Source organism: Acomys minous (genome assembly GCF_964271855.1).
Source record: "Acomys minous genome assembly, chromosome: 16".
Classification (NCBI taxonomy): domain Eukaryota; kingdom Metazoa; phylum Chordata; class Mammalia; order Rodentia; family Muridae; genus Acomys; species Acomys minous.
In genome coordinates, this window is record NC_140498.1 from 16,648,733 (window position 1) to 16,661,820 (window position 13,088).

General features: G+C 51.8%; 1 protein-coding gene across 5 annotated transcripts in view; it reads left to right on the forward strand.

Annotated features, from left to right (window-relative positions):
- Positions 1 to 13,088, forward strand: part of TNIP1 (TNFAIP3 interacting protein 1) — a 53,899-nt gene that overhangs the window by 7,068 nt on the left and 33,743 nt on the right. The window lies entirely within an intron of this gene.

Below are 13,088 nucleotides of genomic sequence, written 5' to 3' on the forward strand. Positions count from 1 at the left end.
TGTCTGGCCTGGAGCTCGCCATGTAGAACAGGCTGGTCTCGAAATCAGAGACCCTCCCCCTCCTGCCTTAGCCTCCCGAGTGTGAGGATGAAAAAAGCGTGCAGCCCAAAGTTGATCTAAGCTTTTAGTGTGAAACTCATCCAACTGTGGCATTCATTCTAAACATGACTGTTACTTTTTCTTTTAATTACGTTTACTTACTGTTGGCGTGTAAAGTGTGAACAGACAACTTGCCTGAATCATTTCTCTTCTAACACCTGTGGGTTCCTGGGATTGAACTCAGGTCCTCATGTTCGGCCAGCGTCTTTATTGGCCACCTAGCCAGCCGGCCCTTCTCCGTGATTGTTACTTTATATCTTTACCTCACCAGTGAGGAAACCCCGGTAGCTTGCAGATCGGGATCACACAACTAGTGAGTTGGCTGTAAAGCCCCCTGCTCCATCCTTACTGAGCTTGCTTTGCACACTGCTGGAGGCATTTGTGCACCCAGGTGCTGGGTAGATACAGTGAGTTTCTGGGAATGATTTAGGAATGATGGTTTTTATACTCCGGGCTGGGTTTAACAGCCTCGCACTGTGAGAAGTTTCTGTGCCTCTGTATGAGATCATGTGTGTGGAAGTGGTTGTGCTGAGCTCGTATTCATCTTGTACCCGGCAGTGGGTGGGAATTTGGTGCCCTCGGTGAGGAACTGTTTTGGTAAGAGGGAGGGAGGGACTTTTGTGGATGAAGCAAAAGTCTCAGCAGCAGCCGTCCCCACCCCCTTGCTGAATGACGTTGTGGGAAATGTGTGGATTCCTGATGCATCATTTTGATTTCACAGTCAGTCAGAGTGGGATCTGATCAGCCCCTTACTCATGCTACCAACAATGAGGGGTGTGGTGGAGGGGAATTCAGACTCATGAGTGGACAGTGTGTGTGTGTGTGGGGGGGGGGGACTCTCAGAATTGCTTGTTGGTCCTTGACGGAGGGACATTGGGTTAGGAGAGTGGAATACTCGAACTAGCCAAGCAGGTTCGGGATCCCTTTGTACCTAGCAAATGGCCCGTGAAACTAGCCCATAATGATAATTCTGGTAATTTTACACTTATGAGCTTTTTTTTGAAACTTGTGGTTTTTACATTCAGGAAATTAATTAATTTGAGGTAGAGTCTCATAGTCCAGGCTGACCTCAACTCTGTAGCTGGAGATGACTTTGGCCTCCTGCTCCTCGAGCCTCTACAGGGGCACGATTACAGGGGGCGGCCCACCATGTCTGGCCCTCACTTATTCTTTCTGTGTCTGGCCCTCACTTATTCTTTCTGGCCTGGTAGTCGTCTCATATTTCATCCGGGCCCTCTGTTGTGTTTTAATTTGACATTTGTTCATTTGTACTTTGGCGGGGGGTGGGGGGGGGAGTGCATGCCTGGGTGCCCGTGCCCATGTGGAGGTCAGGGAACAACTTCCAGGGGTTGTTGGTTTGTCCCTCCCGGTGACAAACACCTTTACTCCCTGAGCCATCTCCACAGTTCTAAACTCTTGTTATTTTGTTTTATTTTGTAAAAGGGTCTTCCTAGTCCAGGCTGGCCTTTAATTCACTTTGTAGCAAAGGGTGAACTTGAACTTCTGACCCTTCCGCACCCAGGGCTGAGTGCTGGGATTGGAGTCATGCGCAGCTATGCCTGCTTTGCATCATACTGGGGCTTGAACCCAGGGCTTCATCCATGCTAGGCAAGCATTCTACCAGCTGAGCTACACCCTTGGCACCAAGGGCCCTGTTCTTTTTCCACTGGCTTAGACTGTCGTCATGGCTGTATTCTGGGAAAATATTTAGGGTTGAGCCCTTTGTGGACACATTTGATCTTGTCCCTCAGAGAGCAACACATAGGAGTGTTCTGCATGTGTGTGTGTGTGGTCATGCTGTCCCCTCCACGTGAGTATCCTTGTGAGTACAGTATAGGTGGGGGTGGGTGCCTATCCCTGGATACCCATAGCAGCTTCCTTGGGGCCCCAGGAAGCCATGGGTCTGACTCATTCCTTCACCCCCAGTGCTGCAGTACTCTGGCCCGGATGTCCTGGTGGGGTCAGGCCGACCTGGGTTGAGTATGATGGTGCTGTAAAGGTTGTTTGTCTGCCTCCCGCCGCTGGGGACTGGCTCCCTTCTGTGCCCAGTGTGGTTTGGCAGACCCTGCTACTTGCTTTTACCCAGATGTATGTGTGCTCAGCTCGTCCTCCTGCTGGGTCCTTCTGCCATCCCAGTACCTGGCACACCGTTCCCAGCCCTTCCCATGGCTGCTGCTTCCTTATCTGTCAAGTCTCAGCTCAAATGTCACCTCCTCAGAGGGGGCCTTCCCTGCTCTCCCTATGCAAAACACAGCCCCCTTTCACTTTCTGTCACATTACTACAGTTTTTCGTTCATTTATCACGACCTAAACTAAGTTTGTTTGTGTGCTGGTGCACTCAGGAGACAGAGGAAGGCAGATCTCTCCCTGAGTTCAAGGCCAGCCTGGTCTCCATAGTGCATTCTAGGATGGATTGCTGGAGGGGGTGTTTCCTAATGTCCTTCTGAGCTTTCACCTGGGCAGTGTTCAGGCCACACCTGTGTGTGAGGGCCTGGCTTTGCCTTCTAGGATTCCTCCTGGCCGGGAGCTCTTCCTGACAGCACCAGGAGCCAGGGGACAGCGAATGAGACTTGCCACCATGGATGTGGCTAGGGTGTGAAGTCATTCGGCCTCACCTAATTGGTTAAGAGGAGGTAGGTGATCTAAGGGTGGGCCTGGAAAGATGGTAATGTGCGGAGTAGGGTCTGGGCCTTTTAGGGGGCTGAGCGGACATAGCAGAGACGGTGTGAGGTTATGCTTAGCTGGGGAGCTGTCAGCTGGGCTAGGCAAGACCCCCCCCCCAAAGGCATGGGGGTGTCCATTTGGATGCTCCACTGGCTGGGCTGCAGCAGCCAAGCTGATAGATCCCGGTGCTGACTGAGGCTGCTGCAGTCTCCAGCCCTCCGTGTCAGCTCCTGGTACAGACCAGGCGGGTGCTGCGCCCCTTACCCCCTCACTAGTGCCAGGAGATGGCTGTGTCACTACAGCATAGTGGGAGATCTCTCTATGTACTGGCAGAGCTTATTGCTGAGGCTGTTGGAATCGACCACAGGTGGCAAGTGACCTCCTGCTTCCCAGGTTTCTGGATAACTCAACTGCAGCCCTCTGCTGACCTGTGTTCTGTGCTGAGTCCTCTCTGAAATAGCTTGTCCTTTGCTCTGTCCCAAATGTTGGGACTAGGACATGTCTCGGTTAGTGGAGAGCTTGGGTTCCAGTCCCCAGTAGTGCATAGGCCAGGTGTGTTAGTGAATACCTATCACCCCAGCACGAAGAAGGTAGTGTCAAGAGAGCCAGAAGTTCAAGGTTAGTCTTTGCTAATGTTTTGAGTTCGAGGCCAGCCCCATCTCAAAAACCCAAATGAAGTTAATTCTCCGAATAGTAAAAACGCAACCGTTGGCCCCTCCTCGTCCGTTTATTGGATGGTCGGTCCTCTTTGGCTCCCGCTGGGCCATGCCTTTCTGTGCCTCCTGCTGATGTCTTCAGCTTGCCCCTCTGCTCCCTGTCTACCCTGACCCTCAGGAGGTGTGTCCCGTCCTTAGCCCTTAGCCGCAGGGAGACTTTGGCAGCCATGAGGCTGCGGAAGGAAATTAGCTCCCTGTTCTTTCCATGACCTCCATGGGACGGTCACCCCAGTGACTGGAAAGGGTGACTGCTGAGAAGTGGCTGGCTCCTTTCTGATAGCTTGTACCTTCTGGGCTGCCTTCCCTCACTAACCTTGTCCCCAGGCTGTTCCTGAGCCCTGAGTCCTGGGGCACTTTGTTTGCAGAGCAAAGCCTCAGCCTTGACAGATGAGTGGGGTTAGAGACGAGGGAGTACTGGCTCTGGGGAGTCTCTGAACCCAGATTTGGCTTTTGTAGAGTGTAGGAGCCCCTGAGTCAGGGCCTTCAGTTTAGTCCTCACCCGTTCTGCTCCTGTCCATCTCTAGGTCCGTCAGTCCTGTCCTTCACCTGGCTAGCCTAGGCTCACCACCAGTCGTTGTGGTTTTGAGACAGGCTTTCTTCCCATGGCCGAGGACTCACCGATTAGGCTAGACCAGCTGGCCAGTCAGTTCAGGGGATTTATCTGTGTCCACCTCCTCAGCTCGGGGATTACAGACAGTGCCCCCAGGCTGGCCTTGCGCTCATGCTGGGATCGCAGGTGTGAGCCACCGTGCTTGGCTTCTGGCTTTTGAAATTTATTATTACATTTATTTATTGTGTGTCCGTGTGAAAGTCAAAGGACAACTTATAAAGGAGTTAGTTGTCTCCTATCATGGGAGTTCCTGAGATCCAACTCAGGCTGTCAGTTCAGGAAGCAAGCGCCTCACTACACCCCCACCCCCACCCCCACCCCCACCCCCACCCCTACCTTTAAGTGTGCTTTCTGGGGCTCAAACTCAGGTTTCCATGCTCATGTGGGAAGCACTTTACTGACTGAGCCACTTCCCAGTGCTCGCTTGTGTTTCTTCCAACTTGAATACGAATGTGCGCGTCCCTGACGCACGTGTGACTCTGTTTTGTATGTTGCAAGTGTGTTCTGAGCTATCTCACTGTCCGATTCTAAGACAACTTCTTATGAAAGAGAGTCATCCGAGTTTGCATGTGCTGCACCGTTCACTTTCACTGCTGTGTTATGTTACCCGAGACACCTCCACAGTGTGTCGATTCATGTTCCTTTTCGTGGGCCATTTGCTGCCCTTTGTGTTTTAGCCTTTTTCTCTCTAGCTCTTTCATAGCCACTGTGACGCCTGTTCGGGTTTTACGTTAAAGTTTACAGATAGTTCTGTGGTTCCTACTTGGTTCACACAGGATTTCCCATAGGAAAAAAAGAAAGAAAGAAAAAAAGAAAGAAAGAAAGGAAGGAAGGAAGGAAGGAACCCGGGCCCTGGGGAGGCAGCAGAGCCAATCTTGACTCTTTAACATTCACTTCCCACCATATTTGGTATAAGGAGAGTTCTCAAAAGCTGGCATCTTGCTCCGAGAGGGGAGTTACAGGGTTGCATAAGCCAGTGATGGCATTTGGACGCTGAGAGACAGGCTATTCTGTCTCTCTTTTTGGTTCCTCTTGTCCTAAGGTTGGCCTCTCAGCTGATGGTTGAGGCTACCCTGGCTCGGTGATGCCTCTTGTCAGTTTTGGGCTGTAGCTGAGGGGAGAGATCTTGGTACGAAGGACAGTGGGTGTGCCAGCCAACCCTTTGGGGCTACTGGTGACAGAAGCACTGGGAGTATGATGTGATACTTTTTCAAAATTTTATTATTTATTTATTATCATGTATACAGTGCTCTGCCTGCATGTACACCCACAAGCCAGAAGAGGGCATCAGATCCCATTATAGATGGTTGTGATCCACCATGTGGTTGCTGGGAATTGAACTCAGGACCTCTGGAAGAGCAGTCAGTGCCCTTAACCTCTGAGCCATCTCTCCAGCCCCTGATGTGATACTTTGATCCTTGATCTTGGTCTTGATCTTGATCTTGGCTTAGGCTCAGCCCTCTTGACCAGGCTCTCTGGGAGCCATATCATGCTGAGTGTGGGCACACCAAGGCCCTTTCCTGTGCTTGTTCCTGGCCTGGGGTATGGTACCTGAAGTCTGTATTTTTTCTCCTCCCTTTGGACTCTGTGGGTACCTGCACTTGAGAGGTGGAGACCAAAGGCTCAGGGGTTCAAGGTCACCCTTGGCTACATACCAAGTAAGAGGCCAGACTAGCTACATGAGACCGTGTCTCAAAGGGGGGAAAAAAAAAGATGGATGAGCCCTGCCTAAGGTGAAAGCTGTGCCCTCCACTCCCTACCAATCCTATTTCCCCAACAAAGTGTTAAGGAAGGACTTCAGAAGTTGGTAGCCCTCAGCCGGCCTGTCAGGCAGTGGTGGGTTAGCGTGGGTCCTTCCAGCCTGTTTCTGTGCATGTTGATAGAGTATGAGCCCTGAAAATCTGATCCTGTCACACATAGTCTGCACGTGGCTTTTTATTTTATGGGCCTTTTTCTGTGTCTTCACAAAGCAGTGAGCCCCCTGGGCTTGATCGATATTTAGAGTTTCACAGATTGACTGCACCTTAGTTTATTTAGCCAGCATCCTTTTGATGGTCCTCAGGATATTTTTCACTATTATGAAGCCCATAATGGTCCACCTGCCATCTAGCCCCTGTGTAGGCTGGTGCAGAAATCTCTGGAAGCCTTGATAGAGGAGATTCACTGGGTAGGTCAAACTCTGCACAGTGGATCAGGAAAATAGCCTCCACTTTGCTTCTCTATGGGAGGTCTTGATTCTCAGCGTGGCCTGTGGACACAAAGGCTGGTGACAGCATTGATAAAGGACAGTCGTCCTAATGGACTTTGTGTGTGTGTGTGTGTGTGTGTGTGTGTGTGTGTGTGTGTGTTGAGACAGGGTTTCTCTGTGTAGCCTTGGCTGTCCTGGACTCTGTAGACCAGACTGGCCTCAAACTCACAGCAATCTACCTGCCTCTGCCTCCCAAGTGTTGGGATTAAAGGTGTGCACTACCATATCCAGCTATCCATGGATTTTTAAGGAGGCCAAGCCTACTTTGCCACACAGTTTTGTAGGTTTGGGCACTGCTCCATGGCCAGCTGTGGTTGCCTTGGGCCTGTGGTAAGACAGCATAGCATGGCAGGAGCCCCCAGGGAGGGGTGGAGGGCACCCACCTTCTCAGCCATGAAACAGAAGGAAAGGAGAGAGTGAGGCACCCTGGGACCAAGCTTTGTAACATATGGGCCTTTGGGGGACATTCCCGATCTGACTATAGCAGATATTTTTTCTATAGGTGACGCAACTGTAAGAAACGCATGTGAATGCCATGGCTCTGCCCACAGATACCCAGTATCTGGAAGGGGGGAAGCAAAAGTCCCCGTGTGTCTGTTCACGAGGCAACACCTGAGTGTTGTGTCCAGCCTCAGGGCCTGCTTCAGCTAGGATAGTAGATTGGCAGGTGGTGGGCAGTGCCAGGAACAAGACCTGGTCAGCCACAAGGCGAACCTTGAGGTTCCAGAACCTTACAGGCTGGCAGAAGAGGAGTGACATTTTGCTCTCTTTACATGGGACCCTGGACATTGGAAGTAGAACCAGGAACAATGCAGGCACCATTGTGCCATGTGCCATGTGCCATGTGCCAAATTCAGTCTTGCAGACCCTGTCTCCTCTGCTGCCTTGTAGCCCGAGAAGATGACTGCAGGTCAGGGCAGACAGATGGAAACCAGGGCCAGGATGCTTCCTTGTGCGATGCCATCTCCTGCTTCCCTGGGCACTGGAAGCTGGGTTGTTTGTTGTACCACAACAAGCTGTGTGTCCTAAGGCAGATGACTTAACCCCTCTGAGCCTGCTCCCACGTGCTGTCTAGGCAGGTGGATTGGTCTCCTTGCTGGAAAGCAGCGATGAGCACACTCAGCTCTGGGTGAGGTGGTGTGTGTAATGGTTCAGCCAGCGTGGTACATGGTGGTGCTGAACTAGCTATTTCATTTCCTTACCTCATCCTCCAGAGCACCCCTTATGCATATCGTTTTTTACCCAGCTAAATCCCAGCTTGGATGTCAGGCCAGTGCTGTGGAGCATGTGCCATGGGGACAGTAGGGACTCCCTTTGTAGTGTAGCACAAGGAGAGGCAGTTGGGCCCAGGGAGGGATGTGTGCTGGAAGGACACAGTCCCCAGGTTTGGCTGGAGCTCTGCATGTCTTGGAGTAGCTGGACCTGCAAACAGCCCTCGGCCAAAGGCCTTTGCGTCTCTGAATAAGCTCATGGACAGATTGATGAGTTTAGAATTCATACAGGAAAGAGCTGGGGACAGGTGATAATCCCATTAAGGTCAGAAAGGAGGGCTGTGGCGGTAGCAATCCTGAACTGTTAGTCCTGAAGAATTGCAGTCCAGTCAAGCATGGTGGCCCATGCCTGGGATCCAGGACCAGAGAAGTGGACACAGGAGAATCTAGAGTCCAAAGTTGTCCTTGGCTGCACACGGCTATATCCCAAGACTCAAAAGGCACAGGGAGGTCTGTGAGTTTGAGGTTTGCTACATAGTAAGATCCTGTCTAAAAAAACTAAGGCCAGCTGGAGCTCCATCTGCTTGTAGAGTGTGTAGGTCGCATCCTCCGCCCCACGGTACATAAGTAAATAGCAGGGGCCTGCGGGGAAAGCACAGTAAAGTGTTTGAACTGTGGAAGAGACTGAGTTTGAGTCCTAGAACCCACATTAAAAATTTTTTAAAAATTAAAATTAAAAAACCCAGACAGCCGTGATGGCTCATACCTGAACGCCTAGTGCTGTGGAGGGGACAGGCAGATCCTTGAGCACTTCTTCACCACCCAGCCTAGCCAGATCATTGAACCTGCACGTCCCAGTGAGAGACCTTGCCTCAAAAAGAGAAGGTAGATAGCTCCTGAGGAATGACACAGAAAGTTGACCTTCATGCATGCACACACATCAGCACCCACACTCAACACAAACACACAACACACACACACACACACACACACGCACACACACACACACAGGCAAAATAAAAATAAAAGCCAACCAGAAGGGCATGGTGGCGCACGCCTTTAATCCCAGCACTTGGGAGGCAGAGGCAGGCGGAGCTCTGTGAGTTCGAGACCAGCCTGGTCTACAAAGTTAAGTCCAGAACATCCATGGCTAAACCAAAGATCGGGTGTCAGTGGAGGGGTCCCCTTGCCCTTTTGTAACTATAATGTGCCACATCCTGAGCTGGGTCCCACCTACTCGTTATATTGTGTTATTTCACTGGGAAACACATGGTTTTTTGTTGAGTAAATCACGTTTGAGAAATAAAGTGTGAAGTGCGAACCCCTCACCACTAGGTACAGATGCACCATTATATGTCTTCACCTTCGCCTGGGGAGGCTTTCATAGTCCCGTTTTGCAGGTGGCAGCTGAGGCTCAGAATTGATGAGTGACTGGCCCAGCATCCCACAGCTCAGGGTGGACAGAGCTGGGCCTGGTGCAGGTGAGGCCCCAGGGTGCAGTGTGTATCTAAGACCATGCCTGTGTGTCTCACCTTTCCTAGGCCTGGGTGGAACCTTCTTCCTGATTCCAAGGCTGTACATCTCCTCTGCCCCCTGGCCTGCTCTAACACTTGAGGCTTGGGTCACTTCCATCCTTCAGTCATGAGGACAGCACCCACCTTTTCCTAGTCAGGCTCCCTCCTCTTGCAGAAGACAGGAGCTTAAGGTCACATAACAGAGGAGGGGGGCAGGCTGCCTCTTTTCTGGCCACACCCCCTGGCATATCACAACTCTGCCTCTGCTGAGGACATAGACTTTTGTCACCTTGATGTGATGTGCTGGGGCCATCACATCCCCTTAGTGCCAGGAGACCTTGGCTATCTCCAGGCCTGTATGGCATAGCTGTCCCCTTATACAGCCAGAAACCAGAGGCATTAGTGGGGCTTAAGTCCCCAAGCTGGGCTTGGTGATCTTGTCTGTCTGTCTGTCTGTCTGTCTGTCTCTCTCTCTCTCTTTTCTTTTTCTTTTTTTTTTTTTTTGAGACAGGGTTACTCTGTGTAGCCTTGGCTGTCCTGGACTCAATTGTAGACCAGGCTGGCCTCAAACTCACAGTGATCCGCCTGCCTCTGCGTCCCGAGTCCTGGGATTAAAGGCGTGCGCTGCCATGCCCGGCTGATCTTGCCTCTCAATCATGTCTTTCTCCCAGGGTTGTTGGGACAGTCGGGTGAAAGAACAATGCCTGGGACTTAGTACTTCATAAGTACTTGGCGGGTCGTCGGGGGCCCTTCCCCCATCCTCCCTAGTGCCTGTTCCCACCTCCTAAGCCATTGGAACATGTCCGTGGCAGCCTCAGGCAGTCAGGGGATGAATGTGAGTTTAATATGGTTCTGACCCTTCCAGCTCTCTCTTCCTGAAGTGGGTCAGGGATAGGGGTCCACTGTCCCCTCCCGCCCCAACCACCCTCCTGCCCCATGTACACCCCTAGCTGCTCCTCAGCCACAGTGCATTCAGAGTCACAGTATCATTCATCTTCATGCTCTGTGCTTGCTGGTTGACTGTGACTCTAGGTCCTCTTACTTCCTCAAACCAGGCCTCTCTAGTTTCCATTGTGGAGCCCCAGATCTCATCCAGGGAGGGTCGTGGGGAGACCCTCCCAGCAGAAGGTCTGAGCTGGCTGCCTCTTTTATCAGTGCCTCTCTGTTTTGGGCAAGGTGTTGGTATCTCCCTGCAGAAAGGTCCCTTGCTGAATGGTGGCTTCTGTATAGATGGCTGCTACAGCCTCCTGCTGGGCCCTGGTGGATGGAGAATCTGCAGCCAGACCCACAAGGAAACAGACCTTTGTATGGCCTTGGCCTCCTTGCTCCAGGCTTTGCTTGGGCCCAGAGGGAGCCTCACATTAAGGCAGGCTCTGCTCTTCCTGTCTGTCCCCTGCCCTGGCCTTGGGGACTACACCATCCGCTCCTGGTCACTTTCTTAGTCTCTGGCAGTTCCCTTCAAATTTCTCCTGCCTGGCTTTTTGTCTTGGGAGAGCCCTTCTGGCACTAGTCCTTGGAGTCCCCAGGTCCTCACATACCAGCAGACGCTATTCTGGAAGGGTGCTGGCCACTGGGCCAGAGCTTGGTTTGGAAGCCCGTGTCTCCTCTCACCGGTTCCCTCCCGGCATCTCTCAGGTCGCTCCTTTTTGGGTTCCTCCTGAGTCTGCTACCCTGCGGGGAGCCTGGCCCAGCTCTGTCCTTGCTTGTCAGCCCCTGCAAACCAGGCTGCCACCTGGCCTTGCCTGGGCATCTCTGGGAGACAGTGACAGCGATTGTAGAAGTACTGGGCTGACACCTTGCCACTGTGCACAACAATGGTGGCTGGGCTGGCTGGGCAGTTTAAATATGGCCTCTTGGGAGGTGGGGCAAGCCCCTTCTAGCTCTGGGCCTTGAAATGATGTGTATTGGACCTCTGCTCTCACTGCTTCCTGAAGAAGCCCTGGGCACACATGGGCTTGGTCCCTGCTTCCCTGGAGTTTCCACCTACTGAGAAAACCACCCAGAAAGTCACCAACTGTCCCATAACGCTGACTCTGAGTCTACTGTGGACCTGAGGGGGCGGGGCTGGAAACCAGGCTACAGGCAGTTACTTGCCACTCTGGGTGACTCCAGTCTCAATCTGTGAACTCTGTTCCTCCCTTTGGGATGACCTTCCTTCCTGTGCTGATGACAGGAAAAGAGAGATATGTAATGCCTGCTTCTGCCCAGGAAGTATTAGCCTAGTGGAGAGATGCTGGCTCCAGCCAGGTGCAGTCACATGGTGACAAGCACAGGTGAGCGGGTCGGCCAGCTGGAGCTCTGAGCACCCAGCTCTCTGCTAGTCCTGCCCCGTACTTCACCCACACTGTCTCCTTTTGCTCAATGCTACATCATTGTTTGCCACTCTGCAGTACATGCTGACCTTTCAAGTTAAAAAAAAAAAAATCCTTCCTAGCCAGCAATGTGGTTGTGTAGGCTGCTGCCCTTTGCCTCACAGGGCCCAGAGGGGTGTGGATACCTCTTGCAGTGGGTGTTCATCTGGTATTTGTCTGCCTTGGAGTGGGGGTGGGGCACTTGTTACAGCTTTGTTTGTCCTTCTGGCCCAGTGTGTTCCACCAATACTCTTGGTGAAAGGGGGCTGATGGCTTTGGGGCTGTGGCTGTGTTGGTAGAGGTGTACAAGGCCTTGGCTCCATCCCGAGCATAAGGCTAATGGTTCTTACACTGAAGGAAACAGCCAGAACAGCAGTTCTTAACACATGAATCTTGACCCCCCTTTTGTGGGGGGTTGGATGACCCTTTCACATGGGTTGCGTATCAGATATCCTGTGTGACAGATATGTGCCTTATGATTCATAACAGCAGCAAAATTACAGTTATAAAGGAACAGTGAAAAGAATTTTATGGTTGAGGGTCACCACAACATGAGCTGTATGAAAGGGTCGCAGCACTTAGGAAGGTTGTGAACCACTGAGCTAGAGGCTATTCAGTGGCCTGCAGCTACCCATGAGTGGGACTGAACTCTGCCACTCTGGCCTGTGTTGAGGGAGCTATCAGTTCCCACCATGTAAATCTAGCAAGGGTAGGAGCTGTGACCCATCCAGGCAGAGCTCTGCGTCTGACGCCCAGTCACTGGCACCGCTGATTGAGGTGCTTAAGCTCAGCAGCCTCCTTTGTTGCTTTATAAAATAAAGATCGTTCAGACTCCAACAGAATGCGTCAGAGATAAACATGCAGTTAACAAATGGTGGTGACATCACTATCACTAACCCTGATACATGCCTGTCGTTAGTGGACAGTGTGGAGGCCAAAAGGGCCATTGAGGCTCCTGACTGAAGCAGTTTTTACTGAGGGAGGACAGTTTCAGTACCCCGCAAGTCCTAAGTTTCCCACTTCCCACGTATACCTTTGGAATTACTGCCTAGCACCCCAGATTGGTACCCAACATCCAGACTACTACCCAACACCTAAGGTTAGAACCAGCCTTTCTAACCCCAAACGTTCTTGTCGAATGAATGAATGAAGAAACAAATGAACGCGTGCATACCCGCATGAGTGAGTGAAGGCTGCTTTACTGACACAGGACCAGAAGTCTGCAGTACTTGCAGGGTGGTTTCAAATGAAGTAAAGCAGATAAACAGCGGCTCACCGCAGATGTGCTACATGGTGGTTTGATGGGAAATTCTTCTGCTTAAGGCGCAGGTGGGACAGAGCAGTCCTGACCTGAGACCCAAAGAGGTGGAGAGTGTTAGAACATGGCTGGGGTCTCTTCCTTACCTTGGAGATCACTGTTTGAGTTTAAGGCTTTTATTCCTCTCCAAGAGAGGGAGAGGAGCTCTCCCAGACCCATAGCCAGTTTGTGACCAATCCGGTTCCTCAAGTGCTGTATGTTTTTGGTGTTCGCGTCATTACTGGAGTTGTGGTGGGTACTGTGAAGGGCCAGGCAGGCAGGAACTCAGCCCAATATGGCGGCACTCACCTTTAATCCCAGCACTCGGGAGGCAGAAGCAGGTGGATCTCTGTGAGTTCAGAGCCAGCCTGGTCTACA